The sequence below is a fragment of the Muntiacus reevesi genome, chromosome 12 (assembly GCF_963930625.1).
Source record: "Muntiacus reevesi chromosome 12, mMunRee1.1, whole genome shotgun sequence".
NCBI classification, from domain to species: Eukaryota; Metazoa; Chordata; class Mammalia; order Artiodactyla; family Cervidae; genus Muntiacus; species Muntiacus reevesi.
Genome location: NC_089260.1, coordinates 70,952,733 through 70,976,278, shown reverse-complemented (window position 1 = coordinate 70,976,278; position 23,546 = coordinate 70,952,733). Strand labels below are relative to the sequence as shown.

The window sequence follows — 23,546 nt, the reverse complement described above, 5'->3', positions numbered from 1 at the left end:
CTGCAGCATGGAGCCACCCATGGCTTCATGAGTTTTATTTTCAATATACTTTTGCTGCTTACATGTTTATCTCTCCCACTAAAGTGTGAGAGGTCAACATGCTGGAATGATCCATGTGGTAGAACTTGGGGAGTCCAGGCTACACACTCAAAGTCACTCAGCTTTTAAATTGTGAGACCAGGGTTTGTGCTGATATCTATCCAAATGCAAGAGGGTGCTCTTATATTTACAATAGCTAGGACATGGAAGCAACCTAGGTGTCCATCGGCAGATGAATGGATAAGAAAGTTGTGGTACATGTACATGATGGAATATTACTCAGCTATAAAAAGGAACACATGTGAGTCAGTTCTAATGGATGGATGAATCTAGAGCCTATTAAACAGAGTGAAGTCAGAAAGAGAAAGACAAACATTGTATATTAACACATACATGTGAAATCTAGAAATACGGTACTGACAACCTTATGTGCATGGCCACAAAGGATACACACGTAAAGAACAGACTTTGGACTCGGTGTGAGAAGAAGAGGATGGGATGATTTAAGAGAATAGCGCTGAAACGCATACATTACCGTATGTGAAGCAGACAATCAGTGGGAGTTTGATGCGTGACGCAAACCCAGAGCCAGAGCTCTATGAAAACCTGGAGGGATGTGGCGGGGAAGCAGGTGGGAGGGGGTAGAGGATGGAGGGGACACATGCCGATTCGTAGTGATGTATGGCAAGAACCATCACAATATTGTAAAGTAATTATCCTCCAATTAAAATAAAGCTTTTTTTAAAAAAAAATGTGGAAATAAAGTGGGTGCTCTTTATAATAATTGGGACGATGCTGTGTGCGAAGGACCATGCAGAGAGCCTGACATGTGGTAACAGCTCATTCAGTTGCAGTGGTTATTAGTGTATTGCAGGGTCTTCTTCAAAGGGTCTCTCCCTAGTCAGCAGTCATCCCGTCTAAAGACAGCAAAGCCTCTACCTGGAGATGCTCGGGACTTGAAAGATCACCTTGTGAGGATTCCAGATGATTCCAAGGGCTGTGAATCCTCCCTCCATAATTCACACAAAAGCCTGACAGTCTCGCTTCATTTCTCAGAACAGAATCTGCTGGGGACTGAAAGATTAATCAGACTTCATTAATTCTGCAAAATAAACCGTGGCATGTTTACCCGCGCACTCAGAGGCATTATCATAAATCACCGAAATTAAAGCTTACCTGTCTTCGGCCTGCACTGGGGCCCTGTGAGCAGAAGGTCACGGCATCAGTGGTTTTTCCCAGTGGCTTCATTTCTTCTGAGCTTCCATGTGACCAGCGAGACCAGCTGCACGGTGCTCCAGTTTGATCATTAACAGAGTCCTGACCGCTTGCCCAGCGGTGAAGGGGCTCTAAAGCATGTGTATTTTTGATCAGAATAAGTAAAGAGACTAAGCTACATTGAGAGGAGACTAGAAGTTTGAGAGGCAGTGACTTGTTTTTTCAAGCCACAGCTTTGTAAGCCCAAAGCCTGAATAGGTCTCAGAGATCCAGAAAGGATTAGTAATGTGTCCAAGGTCACACAAACCATTAACAACAGATCTGGGCCCAGAACTCAGAACTCCTGGTTCTCAGCCTGGTGCTCGTTCCACACCAATGCATCTGCCTACGGGCTTGGGGGAGATTAAAATGCATTCCAAAATATTTACTCCCTTGTGGGACAAGTCTACCGCTTACCTCCGTCTTTGTCACACGACTTTCTTTGGCCTTTGAATAGAAGCTGACCCACTGCAAGCAGGGGTTGGAATGTACTTGAGAGATTGGTCACAAGACCTTCACAATCTCATGGGCCCAAGCGTTACTGAAAGCTCGGCCTCTCTGTGCAGCTGTGCTGAAGCAAATCCCAGAGATAGAGTAGAAAAGGATAGCTTTAAAGAAGGCTGAGTGCTGAAGATCTGATGCTTTCAAACTGTGGTGCTGGAGAAGACTCTTGAGAGTCTCTTGAACTGCAAGAAGATCAAACAAGTCAATCCTAAAGAAAATCAACCCTGAATATTCATTGGAAGGACTGATGCTGAAGCTGAAGCTCTAATACTTTGGCCACCTGATGTGAAGAGCTGGACTCATTGGAAAAGATATTGACCCTAGGAAAGATTGAGGGCAGGAGACAGGGATGACAGAGGGTGAGATGGTTGGATGGTGTCACCAACTCAATGAACATGATTTTGAGCAAACTCTGGGAAATAGTGAAGGAAGAGAAGCCTGGCATGCTACAATCCATGGGGTCACAAAGAGTTGGACACAATTTAGTGACTGAACAATTGTTTTGCCAAGAAACGGGGGACACAGTGGGCTCCTGCCTTAAAAAAAAACTACATGTCCCAACTCAGGAGGATTTGGTGAGCTTTATAGGAGTACCTCCAGGGTGGGATTTTGGACAAGATTAAGGTGTGTGCAGGGCCTCAGTTTCCTAATCTCCATGAGCTTCTCAGGTCCCTTTAATCTTGCCTCGTGGTTTTTTGGCTTCTCCTCCTTTGATTAGCAGCTGTTTGGAACTCACCCTTTGGAACTCAGGGAAAGACATGGAGGGTGCAGTCTTGCCTACAAGAAATAGGAGACAAAAAAAAAAAAAAAACCTTTCATGCCCAGGAGCCCACAAACTCCCCCACCCAGCTTAACTAGTGTGATTTTGGCTAAATGACCAAGTTCTTTTGAAGAAGATATAAGTGGAAATGCCATGGACTTCTGGAACACATCCTTAAAAAGAGTGGACTCACCACCTTCATCATTCTTAGTGACTTGAATGTGGACACAATGGCTGGAGCTCAAGCAACCATTTTGGAATAGGAAACTGCATGCCATGTACAGCAGAAAAGAGACAGGAGGAGTCTAGACTCTGACACCACAGTACCAGCCCCGAATCAGCTGCCTATGGATTTCTTTAACATAAGAGAAAATAAGCCATTAACTTGATTAAGCCACTATTTGTTGTTGTTGTTCAGTCACTAAGTTATGTCCAGCTCTTCATGACCTCATGGACTGCAGCATGCCAGGCTTCCTTGTCCTTCACTATTTCCTGGAGTTTGTTCAAATTCATGTCCATTGAGTAGGTGATACTGTCTAACCATCTCATCCTTTGCCACCCCCCTCTCCTTTTGCCTTCAATCCTTCCCAGCATTAGAGTCTTTTCCAATGACTCAGCTCTTTGCATCATGTGACCAAAATATTAGAGCTTCAGCTTCAGCATCACTATTTAGGCCAGTCCTATTCTGCACGATCTCTACACAGATTCTCAGTCACCAGTACAGAGCTGCTCTGGGGCCCGGGAATCTGTGTTTTGACAAGCTCTCCAGGTAATTCGTATACTCAATAAAGCTTGAAAGGCACTGATTTAGAGTTTCCCACCACATACACCTAAGCTGATAACTGATAGAGTAGTCCTAAATTGCAGGTTTTGTCAAGGGCTTGGTGAAAGCTTAAAAGGCAGGTGATATAAAGCCAGAAAAGACGGCAAAGGCAATAACTGACAATGTCAAGATTTAAAATGATTTTGACAGAGTGGAACGCTGGACCAAAGCCAAGCAGATGAATGCAATAGGGATATAAAAAAGCAAATCTAAATGTTCTTTTTTTATTGAAGCACATATAAAATGTTCTATCTTTGACTTCATAAATTAAAAAGAAAAAATGTAAAATTACTTATTTTGAAAGACCGCAAATAATGCTATAAATCAATGCCAATTACGGCTAGTGCAAGGGACAAAAGAAGGAAAGGCGATCTGGAAAGGGAATGAGAACAAAACCCAAGTCATGAAGAGATGTAGAGTCAAGGACAGAAAGGAAGAGAATGGAGGCCCCAGTTCAGCATCACTCTATGGATCCTTAGACGCTCTTTGCATCTGGAGGTGATCATGATAAAGCATCAGATTATATTAAAACTCACTGTGCGCCAGGCACTGTGTGTTATGCAAATGTATCCTCTCAGGAACTCTGTGAGATAAGATCTATTATTATCATTGCTTCTCAGATGCAGAAACTGAAGCAGAGAGAGGCTGAGTCACTTTCTAACCGCCACACAGCTCGCACAAGGTAGAAGCAAGCTAGGCACCCAGGTGACTAGACTTCTGGTCTGTGACCCTCAGCACCCCTGGCGTGGACCCTACGCTTTGGTGTTACTGCACACTCCTCACTGATCAGCCTGGCATAAACACAAGGAAATCCATTACCTCCTGTAACTGTAAAGCCAGAAGTTGAATGGGAATCTCGATGCAGTCTGATTACAAGCACAAAGACAGCATCACAGATAGACTTTATTTCCATTCCTATGTGCTACTGTCCTCAGCGTCTGTATTCAGCCTAAGGCTGGTACCCCTCACAGTTCCAAGATGGCAGGCAACAGTCCTGAAACTGTGCTTTCTTCTTCATGGCCAGCAAGGGAGAGAAGTCTTCAGCCCAGACATGGAATATACTGGAATATATACTCCTTAATTCAGTTTATATTACCGATGTAGGCAAGTGACCATCCTTAGACAACAGAGGTCATCCGTGGGAATACTACGTACGAGTTAAGTGGGATAGATAACTCCTTGTGGTCAGAGACGGTGTTGCCAAGTCAGGGCTTTGTACTACTCAGGACAGATGGGTGTCACTATTGTGATTCTTTTTTCTTCTAAAGCAAATTGAGTTTGTTTCTGTGTTCAAATTCTGGCAAAAGAACAAGTACTGAGAAAATCATACACTATTCATTAGAAAGCACCTTGGGTCGAAATCAGTAAACCCATCTTACCAACTAGGTGCTGGTATCAGGTGACTTAGGAGGAGAGAATGTGTACTAGACACCAAGAATGAGGCTTCAAGCTTTATTATTTATTTTAATCATGACAAGGAAATCACATTATACACATTATGTAGATGAAACAACCAAGGCCCAGAATTTGCATGTGAATTGCCCAATGCCATTCAGCTTGTCAAATGGCAGAGGTTCAAACTCAACCCTATAGGATTCTACAACCCAAGTCCTTTCCCTCCTACTATACTGAACCAGTACAGGATCATTTCCATTTCCATTTCCATACAGGTGAAATTATTAGAATTGAATCTTTTCTTTTCTTTTTCATTTTTGACTGCACACTGCAGCATGGGGGACCTTAGTTCCCTGACCAGGGACTGAACCCACGCCCTCCGGCATTGGAAGGCAGAGTCTTAACCCCTGGACTGCCAGGGGAATCCCAGCATTGAATCTTTTAACTGAGATTTCTTGGCTACTTCTTATCTGCTTTCTGGCCCATTTTTCCAAAGAACTACTCCACTTTGCTAAATGCTTTATGTGTACAATCTCAGTTTATCCTGCCAATAACCCTATAATGCAGTTTATTATAGAGAATGCTTTTAGGTGCCAATGATAAAATCCCAAATCAAATGTTGTGTGTCAATAGCCACATCCCCAGTTCTTTTCTAGTTATGATTCTCTCTAGGCTTAACTGCAAGTATTTTGAGTTTATTTTTCTTCAGTGGCAGAACCACACTTATAATCTCTTTTCCTGGAGTCTTTTGTCCAGTTGAAAAGATTTAATGGGTGCCACCTTTGTCCATTGAGAGGTTTCCATAGAGGGACCATGCCTTCTGTTGGTCCTTTGTCCAAGACTGAATTTTAATCAACCTTTGTCACTTAATCAAACCAGTCAATCCTAAAGGAAATCAACCCTGAACATTCATTGGAAGGATTGATGCTGAAGCTAAAGCTGCAATTTTTTGGCCACCTGATGCAAAGAGCCGACTCACTGGAAAAGATCCTAATGCTGGAAAAGACTGAGGACAGATGAACAATGTTGTGGTAGTTTCAGGTGGACAGCAAAGGGACTCAGCCATAGATGTGTCCATTCTCCCCAGAACTCCTTCCCCAGCCACACTGCCACGGAACACTGAGCAGAGCTCCCTGCGCGCCACAGCAGGTCCTGTTGGTTATCCATTTTAAATACAGCAGTTTATACAGGCAACCATAAGTTCATTCTCTAAGTTGACAGCAGATATTTTTGAGCAAATGATACAATCTACCCAGTAGTGTTCTGGTGAATGTTTAACAACTACCTCTTGGGGAATAAAAGTTCTGATTTATAGCATTTGCCAATTTACATAAGGTAAATACTCCCGCAATAGCTGATTTCAAAATACCAATGAGATGTCACTAAATGCAGAATTAGGAAGCGTTGTGTGCAGTCAGCTTTGTGAACAAGTATGAGCAGGCTGTAGCATGTCTATGAACTTGCCCCATTTTAATTAAATCAATTACCATCGACCTCCAGACCTCCTTAGCCACAGGTTCTGAATCGGGGATTAAACCAACCATATGTTGAAAATATTTTGGAAAAAAAAAAAAAATTTTCAGAAAGCTCCAAAAGGCTAAAGTTGAATCTGCCGTGCACTGCACTATTTACATAACATTTACATTGTATTTGCAACTATTTACATAGCATTTACATGGTATTAGATATTATAAGCAATCTAGAGATGATTCAAAGTATGTGTGTAGGTCAAATGCAAATGAGATGCCATTTCATATATGGGACTCCAGCATTCGTGGATTTTGGGGTCCGTGGACGTCCTAGTCCCCTGGGATCCTGAAGGACTATTAAGTGTGTGTGCTTAGTCGCTCAGTCTTTGCAACCCCATGGACTATGGACCACCAGGCCCCGCTGTCCATGGGATTTTCCCAGCAAGAATACGTAGTGGGTTGTCATTTCTTCCTCCAGGGGATCTTCCCAGCCCAGGGATTAAATCTTTGTCTCCAGAGTCTCCTGTATTCACAGGCAGATTCTTTTCCACAGAGCCACCTGGGAAGCCCTAAAGACTGCTATACTAAACGTAAATTTTCTATACTTGTTCCACAGCTTGACTATGAAATCCTGCTGTGGACTAGAGTTATTGTATGGCAGCATATACCTGCATAAACCTGTCTTAAGCCTAAACTAAGGATTTCCAGTAGGGCAAGTAGGACCTAGACAACTCAGACTTCATCTCCACACCATTTGCTATTCCTGCATTAACTGGCAAATTCAAGAGGAGAGTAAGACTGTGAGGTTGAAATAAAAATAACCCTTTGCCTCTATAAATAAGATTCAGCCCCAGGTTCCTCCTCTTTTGCAGACATGCTTATTAAGAACTTGGCTCTTCTCTAAGGAAACTAAGGTAGAGCTCATTCTAAAACCCTTTCATTCGAAATTACTCATGATAGCAGTTACTGAATGAAGCTACCTCTTGATTTTTAATCTTTACCATCACAACTTTTTTCCCAGTAAAAAGTTTGTTTAAAATGTCCCTGAGTTTGTAATTAACTTTTACAAACAGAAGTTTTCTGTGGTTTTTTTCATTATTATTATTTACTTATTTTTGATCACGTTGGATCTTCATTGCTGCACAGGCTTTCCCTAGTTGCAGAGAGCAGGGCCTACTTTGCATTGAGGGGCAGCGACTTCTCACTGTGGTGGCTCCTCTTGCTGTGGAACATAGGCTCTAGGTGCATGGATTTCAGTAGTTGTGGCTCAAGGGCTCTAGAGAATGGGCTCAGTTGTTGTGTCCGGGCTTAGCTGCCCACTGCATAAAGGATCTTTGCAGATAAGGGATCAAACCTGTGCCCCTGCGTTGGCAGGCAGATTCTCATCCACTGTATCACCAGGGAAGTCCCATGGACGAGTCCTGAGTTATTTTTTCCCAAAGAATATACTTTAATCAAATTGATATCACCACTGAGGTGACACTGAGCAAGTTGCCTATGTGCCCTGAATTTCTCTTTCTCCATCTATCAGAGGGGATAACAACTCTTATTTCTGGCTACTCCTTATAACCTTGCAAGGTTGTTATGAGACAAGTATCCCGGCACACCTAAAGCACTTGCAAGAGAACCTTGCATGTGGTAGTAAATCAATAAATAATCATTACCATGCATTACGGAGGATACTGATAAGAATTTTCATGATTACTATTCAGGCATGGTACTAGAGGGTTAGAGCTACCATTTAAATACTACAGGGCTTTATTCAGTAGCTCAGAGCATTTGGCAGGAGTAATTTGGCTGTTGATTTTGAGTACATCTGACGGGAATGACTTTTGCAGCTTCCCTGGAAGCGTGGATGTTATTGTAATTTAACAACACTCACCTTCCTAGTTTTTAGTCCATTGTGGCTCTTGGCCCCTAGCTCCACTCAAACTGCCAGCCCAACAGAAAGACTGAACAGCCTGCCCCAGGGCAAAACTGTGGCCTGGGTGGGGGCGGGGGATGGGTGGGGGTTATGGAGGGGAACCCTGAGCCCCATCCCCGGGAGAATAAACAGCTCACTCAGCCCTGCTGCAGTCTTTCATCACAATGCACACAAAATCTCAGGAGCAAACCCTGCCTCCAGCTAGCTCCACAGTAGTCCTAGAAGAGCTGGAGGGCCATTCACACATACAAGCCTGGTTCAGTGCTGCATGCCACCTGAGGTCACAAGACAATCAGTGCAGAGAGACTGAGATGATGACTCATAAAAAGGATACCCCCCTCCCTTCCAGGGGTCACCTCGTTCATTCTTCCTGAGTTGCTGTAAATAGTCAAGATTATTATTTCAGATTTCTTTAAGCCTCTTGACTTAAATAATGATATGGGGACTTCCCTGGTGGTGCAGTGGGTGAGAATCCGCCTGTCATTGCAGGAGACATAGGTTCAAGCCCTGGTCCAGAAAGATTCTACATGTGGCAAAGCAACTAAGTCTGTGCATCACAATTACTGAGCCTGTGCTCTCAAGCCCAGGAGCCACAGCTACTCAGCCCACGTGCCAGAACGATTGAAGCCTCTTCACCCTAGAGTCTGTGCTCTGCAACAAGAGAAACCACTGCCATGAGAAGGCCACGCACTGCAACTGGAGAGTAGCCCCAGCTCTCTGCAACTAGAGGAGAGCCTTTGCAGCAAGGAAGACCCAGCATAGCCAAAAATAAATAAATAATTTTTAAAGCCAACTCTAAAAAAAAAGGGCTGATGTGGATAATGACGATAGTTAAAACAGCAAAAGTTACCTGAAAGTCTACATAGTACTATGTGTGTGTCTGTGTGTGTGTGACACTATGTATGTATGTGTATGTCTACTGGTTCCTCCTGAGTGGCTTTTTTTTTTAAACTAATTATCAGCTTCTGGAATTGAACATAATGATTTTTTTCCAGCAGTTGACAGTCACACATAGTTAGGCCATCAAAAACTTGGAAGCAAGGACTCAGAGCCATTCTTAATGGGGTTCTGGAGAATGAATGTTATTTGTATGAGCAGCTCAATAAATTTGGGGTGTAAATATGACCCCATGGTCCACTTTTCCAATGAAGCCATAGAGTAAAGCTCACTGCTAAAATAAATAACCCCCTCAACATTTTCATTTATTTCTTGCCCATCTAACAGTCCAAATGAAATGTCTAGGTGAAGATCAGCATTCTTCCACAGAATGATTCAGGAATCCAAGTCTGATTATACTGTCTTTTCTGGACAATGTAGTCATGAACTTATTTTACAAAAGGTGGCTTCTCCAGTACTCCCAAGAGATGTTTAAAGAAGCCAACTTACCTTTCTGGCCCTTCTCTTGATAGAGCTAAGAGGGGGGGAAAACCTATGTTAAAGCTTTACATTCACTGGGGCATCCTACTATATTGGATTCTTTGAAATGCAAGAGTTAGATGTCATTTCAAGGTTTTAGTAGATGAGTGTCTATCTACTAAAGAGAAATAAGGAGAATGTGGAGATTATCTTCATATGTAAAGGGGCATAAAGAAACTGAAAAATGCAAACGTTTTTATTTAGTTATTTATTCAATAATTTACCTTTGCTGGGTCTTAGTTGCGGCCCTCAGGATCTCTAGCTGCGAAATGTGAGATCCAGTCCTCTGACCAGGGATTGAACTCTGCACATGGGGAGCTCAGAGCCTTAGCCACTGGACCACCAGGGACCACCGGGAAACCCCTATAAACCCTTTATTTTTGAAAGACTCAGTTAATATTTATAGTTTTTTATAAGACCTAGTCTCTTGAATCATGCCTGGAACTTGGCTGCTCAATTGTTGCTTATTAGAAATAATAAATGAATGGTAATGCTATTAGTCTAGTAAGTACTTCAAAAAATACGTACAGGTCCTTAGAAATAACTCTATACAATAAAAGTCATTTAAGTTTTTGAGATGAAAACTGGTGGGCATTCAATAAATATTTATCCATTTGTATTATCAAAAGTATAATTGGGATCCTTTAAATTGCCAATGTAGACAGAGATGTGCCTTGTATATATCACAATCAGGGCAGCTACACGTTGAGTACGGTACAGAGGAAGTCATTCGTAGAAACACCCATGGAAACAGCTCCCCCTATGGTTGTGCAGTGTGCATCACCCACACAGTAACTTCAGTCTATCAGTCTGAAGAGGCTATGAAGGTGCAACAGCAGGTTCTCCTTGTTCACCACCAGGACCCATTGAGTTTCTCGGCTAACCGGGTAGTCACAGACTTTCACTTCCCACTTCTTTCTCATTCACCACCTTTCCCTACAAGTCTATGTTCTCGTCAAAGATGCTGACTCTCCCAGAGAGAGGAGAGAGTCCTGCAGTAGAGAGTGTGCTTGCAACTCTGCGGGAGCCCCACTCCACGTCCAGGGGCCTCTGAAGCCTGGAGCAAGAGATCCCTCCAGATAGGAACTGAATGTTCTCCTCACTTTCTAATGAGGTACTTACCCAACGTCTTTTTTCCTAACCCAACATTTTAAAAAAATGTGGTTATTTATTTACTTGGCTGCACTGGGTCTTAGCTGTGGCACAAGGGATCTTTGATCTTTACTGTGGCATGCAGGATCTTTAGTTGCATGCTATGTGCAGGGATCTAACTCCCTTACCAGGAGTTGAACCTGGGCTGCCTGCATTGAGAGCTGGGAGTTTTAGCTACTGGACCACCAGGGAAGTCCCCCAGTTGGTGTTAGAGTTACATACAGGAATGAAATATACCAAAACCCCTGCCCTCAAGTAGCTCACAGTCTAGTGAAGATAAGACATGTGAACACATAGGGCATACTCAAAACACTGAATAAGAGTTATGCCAGAGGGATGAAGCATGGCTGTCCTCACAGACCTAGCAAGCACAAACGCAATTAACTTGGTGGAGAGGGTGTGGACAGAGAATCCAGGCAGGTGAACCTTCATATACACAGAACAAGGTATGTATGAGAAACTACAAGTATTCAACATCCCTGAAGCAAGAGTTCTTGCAAAAGTAGTGGGAGACCTGGCTGAAGAAACTGGCTGAGGATGAAATATCAAAAAAAAAAAAACAACACAAAAAACATGGATGAAGTTTGAGCATTTTTCCTGAGGAGAAACAGAGGAGTCATAGAAGATTTATAAGCTGTTCGATGACTTGGTCAATTCTCTGCCTTTTAGAAAAGTCTCTCTGGACTCTAGGGTACAGTGGAAGTTGGACTGGACCAGTCAAGATGAGGTGAAGAGACCATTTAAGGAGGGTTTTGTTCAGATGAGGGATCCTGTGAAAACTGAGGGCATGGGGAGCAGTTCATGGCTATCCCCGTCATTGGAAAGGATGACTTTATGGAATTAATAGACTGACAAGATGGAGGTGGGGATAAACTGAGGATGACTTGTGCTACGGGATGCTTCCCGGGTGGTGCTAATGGTAAGAATCCACCTGCCAATGCAGAGATGTGGGTTCATGGGAAAGGTCCCCTGGAAGAGGACATGGCAACCCACTCTGATTTTCTTGCCTGGAGAAGCCCCATGGACAGTGGATTTCCTAGCGGGTTACGATCTATAAGGTCACAGAGACATCACTGAAGCAATTTGGCATGCACTGGGTGTTTGGGCTTCCCTGGAGACTCAGACGGTAATGCAGGAAACCCAGGTTTGATCCCAGGATCGGGAAGATCCCCTGGAGAAGGAAATGGCAACCCAATCCAGTGTTCTTGCCTGGAGAACTCCATGGACAGAGGAGCCTGGTGGGCTGCAGTCCATGGAGTCGCAAAGAGTCAAACATGACTGAGCAACTAACTCTGGCAGTGCCATTCACATCAGGAATAAGAGGACTAGGCTTGGTAGGGATCCACTCACACACACGTATTGGGAGTTAAACAATACAGCAAAGGGAGGCCAGGACTACACACAGCAACATCACCAGGCTTTCACCAGGCACAGGAGCAAATGCCACCAGTACAGAGTAAGCAAACACTGCTTGATCTCTTTCTCAAGGCTCCTCTTCGCATAACTTTTCTCCTTTGTGGGAGCAGTATCACTTGGAGGAATCTGCCTGTTATCCTTAACAACATTTGAAAATCTTTCTAGGTCCACAGCAGCAGTTAGTAAGAAATCACAACTTCTTCTGGATTTCCTACTTCTTGTTTGGAGGTTTTTTTTTTCTTTTTTAAGTTATCTTAGCTGCATGCAGGCTTTCTTTAGTTGTGATGAGCAGGGGCTACTCTCTAGTGCTGATGCTCAGGCTTCTTCTCTTGTTCCAGAGCACAAGCTCTAGAGGGTGCAGGTTTCAGTAGCTGTGGCTCGTGGGCTCAGTAGTTGTGGCCCCATGGGCCTAGCAGCCCTGCAGCATGTGAAATCCTCCCATACCAGGGATCGAACCCGTGTCCTCCACACTGGCAGGCAGATTCTTAACCACTGGACCACTAGGGAACTCTGTGAACTTCCTACTTCTTGCTCTGCTCAGCATCTTGTGCTACCGCCAAGGCCTTCCTTCATTGCATGAGTGTGACCATGTAATTTCTGGTGCATTTTAGAGTAGTCAAAGATTTATAACTTCCCAGAAAATATCTGGTTCTGAGATATAAACACAAAGCAAAGGCTGCCCCTAAGAACTTTATGAAGTAGGCAAGGAGCCATTTAGCCATTCAATAGTTAGTCATTCTGTAGTTATGGTTCTGAGGTTAATGCTGAAAATGCAAAGTGGAACTAAAAAACATTTCTTGCCGTTAGAGACTTTTACATTTGATGGAGAAGGTGAATAAATCAAACCTTAAAGGAGTAGGTAAGGTGTGATTTATTACAACATAAGATGCTATGGGAGCAAGGAGTGGGAAGAGCCAACTTGTGCGTGGATGTCCAGAGAAGTTTTCTCTAGTCGAGGGATGCTAATCACAGAACACAATGTCTACCAGGAACAATGCCCCAAGCAAGGAACGCTCCAAGTGCTCAGAAAAAGGCACTATTTCATTCTAAGTAGAGCCAGCAAAACTTTTTGGACAGAAGTATGCTTTAGTTGAAATTTGAAAGGCTCCAGTGAATTGAGTTCCGGAAAGTGGGGAGTATAAGAGCATGTTTGAGAAGCTGATGATGTCCTTTACCAAGATCAGACTTAGGTATTTTGGGGGGGACTCTAAGACAGGGAGGGAGACAAATACTTTTAAACACTTAACAACAAATCTAGTGTTAAATAGTATTATAGCATTCAAGAAATACCACGAGGCAGTTAGTGATTAAGAGCGAAGTCAGAGAAGGGACTAGAAGCACACGGAAGGATGAGGTCACCAGTGTGTTTGACTGAATCACAAGGTACCCGCACAGACCTGAGGTCACAAGTCTTTCGTGGGCTGGAAAGGCATTCTCACCTACTCAGTGGACACAGGGTAAATGTTGGTTAACTGAGTTAATCTTTCCTCGGGTAGCCAGAAATTGTGGGGGACCTTGCTACTGTGTTTACACTTTAACCAAAACTTTAGGAAAAACTGAGGCTCCGCAAGGAAACTGAGGAAAACCCCATTCTGGCGATTATTCGGGCAAATTAATAGCCAGAGAGCTGCCCTCCAAAAACTGCACCAAGGCTGTCCAGCTCTTTTTTCTAAAGTTCTAAACTTTAGGCGGGCGATGAGAAGAGCGTTCGTGTGGATTAAAAATATTCACAGAGAGCAAAGGAAGCTCTTCACATGCTTTTCTTAGTGGTCCACCCCCGCCCCCCGACCCCGACCCCTACCCTGCTTCCTTGAAGGAAAGCCATGTAGGCAAGAGTGTTGAACTTGAAGCCTGGGTCTCTGCCACTACCTGACAATGAACAGGTCACTTAATCTCATCTCCCTGAGTCCTCTGTCCCCATTCATGGTTATGGGCTCCATACTACTATTTAGGGTCTACGATATGAAAGGTGAGGCGTTTTCCACGCTTTCTTTTAATCCTCACAACCTTAATGGTAGATTTCAGTAACCCCATTTGACACAAGACATTTAGTTCAGAGTGTGTAAGTAATACGCCCAAGGTCACACAGCAACAATGGCGGGGCCAGACTGCACCTGGGGTTGCTTGAGTCTCTCACCGCGCAGTCCCAGCTCGGCATCAGTTGACCAGCCCTATACTCGTTCCCTGGGTCCCCATTCCTGAACTACCGGACCGCCTCCCCTCCGCCCACCTAAAACCCCAGGCTAAGCGCCCCTTGCACGGCCGGGCATGCTCAGTCGCTCAGGAAGAGTTTTCGCTCTGCCTTGGGAAATTTTTCACGCCGCTCCGGCAGCCGAACCCGCCCCGCCCACGGCTTCTCCTCACCGGATTGGTCGAACTCAGGGAAGCTACAAGGTGGCCCCGATGACCTCCCAACTACCCCTCCCAACAATCTGGGCGCGCGCGCTCCGAGCGTGCGTGCGTGCGTGTGAGTGAGCACGTGAGGCCCCGGAACGTGCACTGGGGGAGGGGGGCGGGACTGGAAAAACCGGAGGCAAGGGGCGGGGCTGTCGTTGCCATAGCAGTGACGTCAGGCGTCGGGAGCGAAGCCGGCCCCTGCGCGCGCGCGCGCGGGCGCGCGTACACACACAGAGAGACAGGCACACACACGCGCGCGCACCGCCGCTCTCCGTCAGACACACTGGAGGGAAAGGTCAAACTAAAGGCGAGGGAGCCGGGAGGCCGGAGGGAGTCGCCGCCGCCGCCGCCGCGCGCCATGACTAACGCGGCCGAGGCGGCTTTCTCGCCGCCGACGCCGCCGAGCTGCTGCTCCCGCCGCGTCCCCGGCCCCCCTTCAGCGCCCCGCGCCCCCTCCCCCGGCGCTCGCGCGTCCCCGCGCCCCCTCCTCCCCGCTGCGCTCCGGGCGCGCGTCGGGCCCCGGGCGCGCGCCGGCTGGAGCGGGCGCGGGCGGGTGGGAGGCCCCGCGGCCTCCGCGCCAAGACCCCCCTGACCCCCTCGGCTGGTCCCTCGGCCGGAGCCCGCCAGGTGAGTGCGGTGGGGGGCGGGCGGCGGAGAGAGCGGGTGTCAGGAGCGGCCCGGGCAGCCGGCGGGCTCAGCCCGCTGCCTGACCCCTTCCGGGGGTGCTGACAGGCGCGCGATCTCCGTCCTCTGGGGGGCGTCGCGGGGTCGGCGTCTCTCTCACGGGGTTGGGGGGCTGGAGGGGGAGCCCGTTTGGCGTCCCTGTCCCTCGGGGTCGGCCGCGGAGCGCCGGGCGCTCGGGGTCGGGGGAGTGCCGCCGCCGGACGGGAGTCGGTCTGGCGACCCGGCCGTGGGGACCAGCGGCGGGAGGGCAGGTGGGCCCTTCTCGGGGGGTGAAGTGCGGAAAGCGAGTGAGGGGCCGGGCCAGGTGCGCGCGGGGCGGGGGGGTCCGCTGCGCTCTCAGGAAATGTTTGTCGGGCAGTTGGGAGAAACTCCGTCCTGGGGCCGGGGCGCCTTGCTTTTTGCCCCCGGGACAGCGAAAGTGGCTGATCTTTACAGCAAAACTCGGGGGAAGCCCGGCTGGACCGGCCGAAGGGGAGAGGGGGACCCCCACCCCCACCCCTGCATATGGACCGGAGACGAACAGACCTCCTGTGGGTAGCATTAGGGTACGAGGCGTGGACGTTGCCATGCCAGTGTTGGATGTTTGTTGCTGATGGTTATTTTAGGACTAAATGTTTTTTTAAAAAAAGTTACTTGGGAGAGAGGGAACTGCTTGAATGGTCAGGAGTTCTTCCCTGTGTGTGTGTGTGTGCAGGAAATGGGTTAATCTTTCACACCATCACCACCATCCAACTGAATTGATGACCAGTGGACTTTAAAAATAATAAATACGAAACCCTAAAGCCCTGAAACGAAGTGGTGTTTGTCTCATGAGTTTCGGGTGTCAGGCTCCGGGTTCTGCGAGAAAAACAGAGAGGCAGACACTGAAGTACTTGATATGCTCCAGCAGCCGTCTTTTTTTTTTTTTGTAATAAGCTTTGGAGCCCATCAAAGTGGAGTTTAGTTATAACTGCCAGGGTTAAGTAATCACATTGACCCCGTGCCACCCACCAATCAGGAGCTTCCCTGAAAGTAACTTGGAAGCGGGCTATCAGTGCAGTCCTCTGCTGATTGCGAATAACCACTGCTTCTGTTCATTTCTTTTTTCCTCTTTAATTTTCCGCTGTTGTAATGCATGCAACCTATTTACCAGACGTTGAAACGAATCATCCATAGTTGAGTTGCTCTCCACAAAGTCACTTTTCAAATGATCAGGTGCTAGCTGTAACATTATGTCTTCTTTTCAGGTTTGAAAGTTGTTTGGAAATTTCCATTGTAGCAATTTCACATGGTAAAGATTTTTTTGAGTGGAAGTCTAGCTTAAACAGATGATACCAAGTGGGTAATGTCCTTTAGAGTTTAAAATCTCATCCAAGAAAACTTCCGGTTTGTGGAAGGTGCAGGATTGTGACCCCTGAGGAAATGTCTTTGGTAAATAATAAGGAACGCCAGGACACCTGGTGAATTTCATGTTAATTGGCAGGCACCGCATATGTTATACAAACTTTCTCCTTACCTAAGCATTTCTGATACGTGGGTGCTGCTTTGGTTGTTTATGGATCTTTGGTTAGTCATCATTTTCAAAAAGTTCTGTCAAGGGAGAACTCTCACTTTGAAATTGAGTCCTGGTAGCTGGTAGCCAGGGTACCAAAGGTTTTCAGTACAAGATATGAGGGAGGATTTTTCAGTGTACCATCTTGTTAATTCTTTCTCTGCAGCTATTTTTGTACCTGGTTCTGTGCTCTGATGCCCCTTTTAGGTCTTACTCCTATGGCAGTTGCTGACATATGTCTGTATACAATCCTGTAATGGGGTACTTAAATGTTAGGACTTAGAACATCATTTCCTGTACTATATAAATAAATTTTTATTTGTCTTCCTTCCTTCTCTGTTTCTAAAGGGAACTGTAGAACTGGGCAAATCAGCACTTAATCAGCATATCCCCCCTCCTGTAAGTCTCGTTGACCTTGGTGCCATCGGGGAGGTCATGTGTTCATGGAGATAAACAGTTCTTGAATAGTTTCCTTCAGGTGACAAAGGCACATGGGAAAGTGATTTGAGATATGAGTTTCTTGATTTTTCAAAAAAAAATCATTTTAATCAGGCATTTATTGTAATTATTACCAAAAATAGCTCATTGACCTTTCTTTGGGAGTCCATAGATTTCTATTTTACCTTCTAAAGAATCACTTAATTTCTTTTTTGACTTTTCTAGTGTTGTATATTCTACTACAGATGAACAGCTGGTTTTTTCGGTGACATTTTTAAAACTTGGGGAAAGAGAGAGAAGCGCAGTAACGCTGGGAAGAATTTGGCCCTGAAAAGCAGTTGTGCTCAACTTTAAGAAATTTGATATTTACAAGTGTAAGATTACAAAACAAGTAGTGGTTACTTATGTTATATGAAAATTCTAAATTTTACAAAAAGGATTCCCTAAAGGGTGCCTTCAAATAATTATCCCTTTTATATGTTACTTACCAGATATGATTTGATTTTTGAAAAGTCAGTTGTCATACAACAATTTAAGAACAGATTTTGGACATAATGTTAAGATTTATCAAGTGAGTTCCTTGAATTGTCTCTTTCCCTAAAGTGTTTTGGGGCAAAGTTAATATTTATGGGTTTCCTGAATTCAAAGTTGTGCCACTTACATGCTGCCCATTAAGGAAGGTTTTAACTGAATGGAAAAATTGCCATCTGATTTGTGCTGTACCGTTGACAGAGTACATTGAAACCTAATTAAAATGCCAAAATTTTATGGTCGGGTTTGTCTGGAACCCTACCCAAGGTTGTTCAGTTACGAAGGTATCAAAAGCAGCCTGTTGTAAGATACTCTCACTAGGACGGTGGTCCTGCAGCAACGGCCAACAAGTGGTTATACCCAGACTTAAGCAAAATCCAAATAAATAGATTTGGTCTAAAGTCCACATGCAGTGAAAACCATTACCTGGAATTTTTCTCTAGGTGCAAATTATTCTTCAGAATTAAAGGGTTGATTTTTCCGAAGCTGTAATTCTATTTGGGTCACTTGTGAAAAATCTATTTTGATAAAAGAACAACTGCATACTCTTGGAACTTTCAAGGGAGCTTTTTTTTTCTCTCTCTTTTTTTGTTAGTGCAGTTGGGTTTTATTTGGAATCCCAGGAGACACTGAATGAAATCCTTGGGGAGTTTTCATTCCAAAATCATTTGGCTTTGATGACATTTAAAAAAAAAAAAAAAAAAGGAATGTGAGTTTATATGAGTAGAACTTGCTTTTGGGTTAGCTCAGACTTTATGTTGTGATAAAGGGGAAAGGGAGGAACTGGACACAAACTTAATTAAGGATAATTAATCAAATTTGTTTTATGCTGTTCATGCCTGGCTGTTTAAGACTCTCACCCTTCCTCCCCAGCTTTAGAGAAATCTTACTCCTAGAGAAGGAATTTGAAGGGTAAGAGCTAAGCGTTGAGTATGTAAGTGTTGTTGAAGTATCTTTTAAGCGCTTTAATAGTTTTTTGTCTTGTTCTTGTGCATTAGACAGAGAGCAGGAAACTATTTTCATGCTGAATATAGGCTGAGAGCCCAACTTTGGAATAACGGGCACAGTTTTATTGCTCTTAGCATAATTGAATATTATAAAAATTAAGGGAACAGCTTGAATGATGTCATTAATTTTTCACTATAGGCTCTTAGTTCCTCTCCTGAACAAATGAATAAAAATGAAGATTGAAATTTTGATGTTAAAAGAAATGTTTTCAAGTTTTGTTTTGCTTTTTTAATCTCAAAGGACTGTCTCAAGGATTGCTAATTTATAACATAGGTAAAAATTTCATTTATCATAATTGAGGGCATGTAATTTAAAAAATTTTTAAGTACGTGCAAAAAAATAAGTAGACTACTGCATTTTAAAAATATTTGTGCTAAGATCTATGAGAATAGGGGTAATGATTAGAAATTTTAATTGGGACTTAAAGCTGATTTATGTTATTAGTGTCATTATTTAACTCATTGTCACTTTTAAAATGTCATTTAATTTTTCTTTTCTGTAGAATGCAATCGCTGGAACATACTTTATGTAAAATTGGGTTCTTAAATATTTGGTAGACTTCTTAAGTATAAAATATTACCTAATATAATAAAGATGTTTAAGTCTATAGGATTTTTAAAAGTTTTTAGACCTTGTAATCTGAAGAAATTTGGAGAAAATTTTTAAAAATAAGAAAGGCTGAGTTCAGATTTTTAGTCATAGATGATCCCATAAATTGCATTTTACTCATTCTCCTTAAAGGGTTTTACTGTTAGATGTTTATATTTTGCAGACTCCCATCACACTGAATTTTTTATTTTGATTTTTTGGTCTCACACCACGTGGCATGTGGAATCTCAGTTCCCCAGCCTGGGATTGAACCTGTGCCCCCAGCAGTGACAGCTTGGAGTCCTAACCACAAGGCCACTGGGGAAGCCTCTGGTCACACTGGTTTTTAGTGTTGAATCATCTTATCTTTAGCATCAAAGTTTTTTTGTAAAAACTGTCCTCTTTGTTTTCTCCCAGCTCCTCCATCTGGGAGATTGTTTGAATCTCAGTTGTTGAATGTTGTTTAATCAGAGGTTAGTCTAAATAGAAGGGTTTTTGCAGTTTTCACAAACTTGGGGAAAATACAGATTTATCTTAAGATAATTTATGAACTTCTTTGTATTAATACAAGGACAATTAAGCACTGTTTATAATTTAATATTCCTAACTACTAGCATTTATTCTAAGCTAACTATTCAATGTATTGTTGAAATCAGCATAGTAGTTGTACAGTCTCTTAGAAATATCTATTTTCTCTGTGGGATAGTTTTCAGAACACTTCCCTTAAGTGGGAAAGAGATGGAAATTTTACTCTGAAACTTTCTTCTTGAATATGTAGTTAAATGTGTAGAGTTAAATGTTTGAGATTGGTGGTGGTTTTGATTGTTAGTTACATGTGAGGATTTTTTGTACATTTTTGTAGGATTACTTTCAACTATGTTTTCATTTGTAAAAAGCTATTTTTTTTAAGTTATTTTGTTCTTAATGATCGCAGATTCTCAGGCTTTTATATTTGAAAGAAATATAAGTGAGTAATTTATTAAACTGTTTATGTAAAATGCATGCAGTAACATTTATTTTACTATAACAAAGAGAGTTATCTTCATCCCAAACAAATTTATAGCAGAATAGTTGGCTATTTTTGCAAATTTAGAGAGTGTTGACTGTGCCCAGAAGTGGTGCATTGAATGCTAGGTTTTGGACTGAGTTTATCATATGGCGAGAATGTTTATCTTGTAAAGACGTTTATATTGTTTCTGTTTAAGGACCATATCTTACATATGCTCGAAGTGATTGTACTGTACATGTTGGCTGAATGATTTATGGAAGAATTAATTGGTGTCCTGAACTTCCGTCCCCTCTTCCTCCTTTTACTAATTGTCACTGGTTGGCTTTGAGCCAGGGCTAGGAGGGAACTTTTAATGCTCGATAGATAGAGGATGGTTGTTGGTTTCTTCTCAGTGTCGTATCCTATAGAGAAAAGTGAGATTATTCTCTTCCTTTTAATACGTGTTAAATGTTGTGTTGAACATTTGTTTTTAACCAGTTTATTTATAAAGGGGATGATACTTTAGAAATTCTCGAAGCTGTTTAAGTGGTTATGTTCCCCATAGCAGGGAAGGAGAGGGTAGAGACGATTGTAGGAATTTGATTAAATTGTGTAAAGCGAATATAATTATTTTGATATAAGACACGTTAAATTAATCACTATATACTTTTTCTGTAGGATGGTAATCTTGCTTTTTTAATGAGCATATCTCACTGTGAAGAATCAGGAGCAGTGAATTGCCAGGAGAGGCATATGCACATCATTAGTCAGTTTTACGTGTTTTTGCTGGGGACATTTTAGATGGCCATGAGAAAGATAAGCAGTTTCACTGAAGATCATTTTCAGAGATCTCACTTGGAGCTCCGCATTTTAAAAGGTGGGAGAACAGATTCTCAAGTGATAAATGGGGAAGCATTTTCAAAGTCACTATTAAGAAAACAAGTGTACCACCCTTTAAAAAATTACATTATACCAATTACAATCATATATCCTATATTTTCCAAAACTGTATCAGTTTTGAATATCCTGTGGCCATAAATACACTAGTATTTGTCCACCCATAAATCCTAACTGTGAGGTTAGAAAGGATAGTCACTTACATTATATTTTAACTCATAAATGAAAAAATGGATCATTTTTATCTTCCTTTTCCTATATTATAACTTTGCTATTGATTTTGAAGGTCTAGTGTTGTTGTTGTTCAGTTGCTCAGTAGTGTCCTACTCTTTGCAACCCCGTGGACTGCAGCATGCCAGTTTGCTCAAACTCATGTCCATTGAGTCGATGATGCCATCCAACCATCTCGTTGTCTGTCATCCCCTTCTGCTTTCAGTCTTTCCCAGCATCAGGGTCTTTTCTAATAAGTCAGCTTTTCGAATCAGGTGTCCATAAGTGTTGGAGCTTCAGCTTCAGCATCAGTCTTTGCAGTTAATATTCAGGGTTGATTTCCTTTAGGATTGACTGGTTTGATCTCCTTGCTATCCAAAGGACTCTCAAGAGTCTTCTCCAGCACCACAGTTAGAAGGAGTCAATCCTTTTCTGATGTCAACCTTTTTTTACTGTCCAGCTCTCACATCCATACATGACTATGGGAAAAACCATAGCTTTGACTATATGGATGTTTGTCAGCAAAGTAATGTCTCTGCTTTTTAATATGCTATCTAGGTTTGTCATAGCTTTTCTTCCAAGGAGCAAGTGTCTTTTAATTTCATGGCTGTAGTCACCATCTGCAGTGATTTTGGAGCCCAAGACAATAAAGTCTGTCACTGTTTCCATTGTTTCTCATCTATTTGCCGTGAAGTGATAGTCCCGGATGCCATGATCTTTGTTTTTTTAATGTTGAGTTTTAAGCCAGCTTTTTTACTCTCCTCCTTCACCTTCATCAAGAGGCACTTTAGTTCCTCATCCTTTCTGCCATTAGGGTGGTGTCATCTGCATATCTGAGGCTATGTAACCTCAGATTCTATGATTGAAGAGAAACTGTGAGAATGAATCCTGGCACCTGAGAAGTTAGAGGCACATTGGGAAAGAGAGGCATGAAGTAAATAAAACACATCTGTGTGGCTGTATTAATTCTTTTGAAAAGCAGTGGTTTTGAAGCTATATTTCATAAAGGGTTCATTCTAAGCAGATTCATTCCAATTTCAACCAGCATAGTTTTATGTTGATCAGTTTTAAATGTGGACGTTTGCATAAGATTTCATGAAATCAGGGTATATTGTTTAAAATAGAAAGTGTGATGGCCACTTTTGTTAGCATGTTTGGTCTTATCAGTGTCCTGCTTAGAGCCTTGCAATGCTTGAGTCTTTATTATGATTTACAGGACTTATTTATCTAGCTCCAGCTTCATCCTTCATCTCTTATCACTGTTTCCCTTGCTTTCCTTGGAAACCTTGCATTGTAGTCCTACTTAGATTGCTTGATATTCCCTAAGAAGGAAATGCTCTTTTCCATCTCCATGCCTTAACACGTGGAGCCACCCTCATTCTCGCCATGCTGAGGAACTCTGTTTCCTTGGAGCCTTGGTCATTGCTCCATAAAAATACTTGTTTCATTATTTTGTAACTGTGACTTTCCTGGAGAGCGGAAACCATCTAATTTATCTTCATATCCATACTGTTTGGTGTTCATTAAGTCTGTTGAATAATTGCATTCAGGACTTGAGAAGTAGAAGAATTACTTTAATGTATACCTATGTGAGTAAAACATCATAGATCTAGTCTATGCAAAAGTACTCTTAGTGACATGTTGTTGGGCATAATGCTAAGTATATAAGAAGTACCCAGATGCACTTATCAGGAAGCATAATAAAGCCAAAAGATGCATTAAATGGAAAGTTAGATTAGATTAGGTACTAGTGATTTAAATGAAGTAATGTATTGGCTTCAGTTGTCTAATCCTGAAAGCTGATTGTGGAAGCATTTTAATAATAATTCCATATAGTCTTGAAAAAGTTTCTTTCTGTGTGACTAATGCTAATAGATTCAAAAAGACCTTCAGATGTCAAAGTTTAACATAGTGTTGTGCATGTGTGTGCACGCTCAGTCACTCAGTCGTGTCCAACTCTTTGTGACCCCATGGACTGTAGCCCCAGGTTCCTCTGTCCATGGGATTTCTCAGGAAGGAATACTGGAGTGGGTTGCCATTTCCTTCAGGGGATCTTTCTGGCCCAGGAATCAAACCTGCGTCTCCTCCACTGGCAAGTGGGTTCTTAGCACTACGCGGGAAG

The 23,546-nt window shown here is 43.0% G+C and overlaps 2 long non-coding RNA genes across 9 annotated transcripts in view; both read right to left on the bottom strand.

Annotated features, from left to right (window-relative positions):
* Nucleotides 1–1,813, bottom strand: part of LOC136144834 (uncharacterized) — a 33,042-nt gene extending 31,229 nt beyond the window's left edge. For 2 of the 8 annotated variants that reach the window (XR_010658641.1, XR_010658644.1), the window contains exons 1-2: nt 1,216–1,644; nt 1,008–1,113 (exon numbers count right to left, since the gene is read on the bottom strand). This is a non-coding gene — a long non-coding RNA (uncharacterized lncRNA). Of the gene's footprint in view, nt 1–1,007; nt 1,114–1,215; nt 1,646–1,710 lie in introns of those variants that run through there. The other 6 variants (XR_010658639.1, XR_010658645.1, XR_010658642.1 and 3 more) reach the window with 5 other exon arrangements.
* Nucleotides 1,814–1,854: 41 nt separating this feature from the next.
* On the bottom strand, nt 1,855–14,302 carry LOC136145143 (uncharacterized). The gene is made up of 3 exons (XR_010658699.1): nt 14,267–14,302; nt 2,534–2,574; nt 1,855–1,979 (listed from the first exon to the last, which is right to left on the bottom strand). It is a non-coding gene; the product is annotated as an uncharacterized lncRNA (long non-coding RNA).
* Nucleotides 14,303–23,546: the final 9,244 nt, after the last annotated feature.